The following is a 5000-nucleotide window of genomic DNA, read 5'->3' on the forward strand; positions in this document are numbered from 1 at the left end:
TCACTGCATTTGTTTTAATTAATTTGTTTCAAATTAATTTTAATTTCAATTAAGGAAAAAAATTAAAACATTTAGTGAAATAGCTGTAAACTTAAGCTGGTGTTTGGAACATAAATTAACATGAAATTTTAATGAAATGTTTTGATTTTACTTTTATTTTTATTTTACTTGTTTTAGCCTGGTACTTATTCTGTCGCTCTCTTTTACCGAACCGCTAGGTAATATAGTAACATAAACACACCAACATCAATTGTCAAGCGTTGGTAGGGGGACTGACACTGACACACACACACACACACACACGCACGCGTACACACACACACACACACACACACACACGCACACGCACACACACACACATACAAGCACACACACACACACGCACAACAGGCTTCTATCAGTTTCCGTCTACCAAATCACAAGGTTTTTGTCTTCGTGAGGCTATAGTTGAAGAAACTTGCCCGAGGTGCCATGCGATGGGACTGAACCCAGATTATGTCTTTGGAAGCAAGCTTCTTACCACACAGCCACACCTTATTTTAAAGCAAGATGTTTGTATTATTGTGTCAAAAGCAGTTTAACGCGGCTTGGTAAGTATCCTCGTATAACGGATTTTGGGTTTCTTGGGCAATAGTCAATCAGCTTCATCATCCTCTTTATCCCTGACGAGACTAACAAAAACTTCATCTATTACATTGAATCAATATCCCAAGTTACTCCTTGTATCATCTTGCCAAGTTTAGATGTCGTCCGTGACATCTATTTCAGTAGTTCTCGGCTGTATACGAGGACCTTACCTTCAAAATCATATTTTACCTCCGCATCGTACAGATATACCAGTCTTTGGCCATAGCAGTTGATTTCACCGGTCTTCAGTGTGGTCGATACATTGAATATTACAGACTTGAGATATTTGTCCTACACTCTACCAATAGCTTCTGGAATATCGTCACTTTGCCTAACTCTTCTCCTCCAACTTTTATTATTGTTACACCAAGTTTAATGTTGTGGACAATCACATTAGAGGATATCCTTTGCCAGGGGATCTTCTTCATTCATCTTGAAATATGCTGTCAATTTGATAGATCTATTTTTTGCTAGAGCTTCTTGTGCATAATTCAGATTAAACACAATCGTCTGTTGATCTAGCAAATGTATCAGCAAGCATTCCTCAGCAGGTTACCTTTGCTGAATTGGAAACTCAAATAATATCCAGCAAGCCTCTGACGCTCCAATATAGCGGCAATTTTTGTAATTCGAAATTTCATCCATTTGATTTTCGTTGCCAACTTTAAGACGCATGCCATCTTGTCTGTGTAAAGAAACTGTTGCATAGTCAATACCTTTGAAAATGTACTTGTAAAAATATTTTCCAGCCTTAATAGATGCACACCATTCAAGATTATGCACCTCGTGCTTATGCAACAACCAAGCATTATAAGGAACTATATAACGGTTATCAACAACAATTTCTCTATTTCCAATACGTATTGAAGCTGTGAAGCCACCATCTCGAGGGTTTCGGTGACGAGACTGCGGATAAGAATCATTTCCAATTAAGGTTTGTGATCTGTAATCTTTTGAATATCATTTACTGCAAACTCCATTCACCATGCAGGGAGAATTTAAATTATCTTTTCCGCAGGGTCCATGTATCATGTGTTTCTTCATCAAGGAATAAAGATGCGACGTTAATGGGTTTTCGGGATTGGAAGCTCAGCTGTAACAATTTTATCAATTTCTTGCCATGTGTTGTGATGATGTTTTATAATGAATAAGAAATCGCAAAGAAATAGTTGCTGTTGCTTTAATTTAAATACTCTTGCAGTGATATCTGGTCGTTAACTATTTCATGTCCTTTTGGATTGCATCTAAAAGTCAAAAATAAAGTAGGTTTGCCAAACTTTCTAACTATGGCCATTGCATCCTGGTAGTGTTTTTGCCATATATCGCGGACTTCCTTGTAAATGAACTTGGTAATATATATCTGCGACCTATACGATTAGTATCACCTGCAAATATATCATCTTGTAAGCCATTATATAAATAAGCTCTTAAGGTTGCTTGATTGTCACAAACATATCGTAGATGGGTGGATTGTACTTTGGCAAATTGGATCTTACACAGTATTACTGAAACAAACGCTGACCTAATTACAATATATTTGTAGATCCTGTTCTTTTCATGATGTGATAACAATAAAATTGAACTATTGAAATTTGACGGTTGAAAAAATACACGGGTGCATCATTGGGTCGTATGATCGATGTGAGTCACTTAATATTTGTAAAGATATTTGGTTATTCTCTGCTATGAATTTTGTTACGACCATTCGTTATGAACAATTCGTTTCCTCGTTAAGATTATTTGGTATAAGAATAGCAAGCTCATTAGAAGTTGGTAGATTATATCTCCTGGAGTGTTCCCCGTAAGGTATTTTATCCGCATGTAAGCCAGCAGGAATATTTCCAGCGTCAGTTTGCTCCTGCACGGATAGAAAAGATTGTAAGTATTTCCAGCAGATATCATAGCAGAATGAATTTTTCGAAATAGGTTTATATCGAAGGCTTGCTTTGCATTGTTAAGAGGCAATCCTTCTATTTGTCTTCTTATTTGTTCTTTATGATCATAGAAATACGTTTGTAAGCTAGACTGGACTGTTCTTATTTGGTTTCTAAGAGCTCCAATAAATCTATAAAGAATTCCATGTATTCTGTAATTTGTAATTCCTCTCAGTATTGAAGTGTCATCTACTTTCATAGAACACATTGCCATTTCGCTGTTGAACCTTCGAATATTGCATTTGAAATATTTTGCTTCAGGAGTATTAGAAAGAAAGAGATCAGCAAGTACGTTCGGTAACTCAGGGATATTTTCAATTTTTATCATTCCTGATTTACAACAAACATATACCAAAACTAGGATTGTTCATTGATCCTCCTGTACGCTCTCCAATAAACATCAAAGCATTGCAGTGGTGGCAACGGACTTCCACGAGGCCGCAACTATTGGCGAGCAACGTCAACGGGAACCTATAGATGTCCATCAACCTATTATTGATTTGCCAACGTCTTCTGTGTTGTGCTGCAGTTTGTTCTAAAATCTGTTCACATTGTTCTTTTGACAGCTGTTGTCTTGCATTTCGATGCTGAACAGCGTTTTGTTCTAAAATTGCTTTCTTCGCTCCTGTGGCTGCGCTAAACGGAGCAGACGCTGTCTTTCCGTGTTCCTTTTACGTTGCTTTTCATTCTGTTCTTGAGTTTGCCTTAATCTTCATAATTGCCGACTCAAACATTTTGCAGTTCTTCTCTAATTGGACCATTCCTCTTCCATGGACAAAGCTTAATTAAATATTTATTAATTAAATAGAATAGTATGAAAATAAAAAAAAACAAAACATATTAGTGACACAGGCGATTGTATTATGATGACGATATTGGTATCTTATTTACACAGTGAAAGAAGAAGGAAAAAAAAATTCAGTTTCATTTTGACGACAAACGCTGTTTCATACATACAAACATTCATATACTTCCCTTTTACATGCGCACGCACACACACGCACACACACACACACACACACACACACACACACACACACACACACACACACACACACCACACACACACACACACACAAATCAGCGTTCAGTATTCTCTTACACTTCCGTAGTACACACGCACACACAAACAATCACATACATTCCTTTTACATGCGCATATGTTTCTCTCTTTCTCTCTTTGTGCGTCTCTCTCTGTCTCTCTTTCTTTCTTTCTCTCCTTCCCCTTCTCAACTCTACTTCTCTACTTACCCCCTCTCTCTAACTCTACTATTGTTTTTTTTCTCTTTCTTTATCACTCCTTCCTTCATTATTGATATGTTGTGATGGACTGACGCTCTTCCTCAATATCTCTTTTCCTTTCATTCATTCATTCATTCATTCTTTCTTTCTTTCTTTCTTTCTTTCTTTCTTTCTTTCTTTCTTTCTTTCTTTCTTTCTTTCTTTCTTTCTTTCTTTCTTTCTTTCTTGCTTCTTTCCTTTCGTTCTTTCACTTTCTTCCTATTTCATTCACCTTCTCCTTTCCTCTATCTAATTACTGATGGCTTTGGACAGACGGACAAACGGACATGGCTCTTATTATAGTATAGAAGATTACTAACACGTTTGTCTCCACCTGGGTGAGCTAAGTGCTGTCCAAAATTAGTAATGTCTACACTTCAACAGTCCAAGCTTTGAGAACAATATCTTGGAATTTACACATATATAATGCAAGAAAAATCAGTCAATTCACCTACAAAAACAATAAAGCACTGGTAGCAGATGTATTGTGTCTTTGGATATAGCAAACAGGTTGATGTGTCCAACACCATTACTTTGAAAGGAGCATAACCGTCAGCATTTGTACTACACTACACTTTAAAATGCTCCTTTCTTAATTTATGGCAAGAAATGGAGGCTTCTTTCTTAAAATCTTAAATATTCCAGAGTACCAATGTAACATAGTTTCATCTCCAATAGTAAGTAAGTACAGTTTCGAGTCTCAGGAATCATAGGGTTGGTTACCCGGGATCCATGGTGTATAAGTGACTGAAATCACAACTTTTCTTCTGAACAGAATGCCAGTTCTGTTATAGAGTTACTTATTTACAACTGAGTGAACTGAAGCAACGTGAAATGAAGGATTTTTATTCAAGAACACAACGCGTCGCCTTGCCCGGAAATCGAAACCACGATTGTGAGATCGTGAATGAAACACCCTAACCACTAAGCCCCGCAACTTTATTTCATCCTCAATATACACATGAACAATTTAGGAGCCCTTCACATTTCAGTCATTGAATATTTCTTTGATTAGTTCGATTTCCTCTACACCTGTATCATCATGAGTCATTTTATGTTTCTCTTTTCAAATGCCGACTTCAAATTTGAGCGGTATCTAATTACTGAAATGTCAAAGAAAATTGAAGGTTAATACACGTTGTGCCAGTGTGGCCTATG

This window comes from Octopus sinensis, linkage group LG8, assembly GCF_006345805.1.
Source record: "Octopus sinensis linkage group LG8, ASM634580v1, whole genome shotgun sequence".
NCBI classification, from domain to species: domain Eukaryota; kingdom Metazoa; phylum Mollusca; class Cephalopoda; order Octopoda; family Octopodidae; genus Octopus; species Octopus sinensis.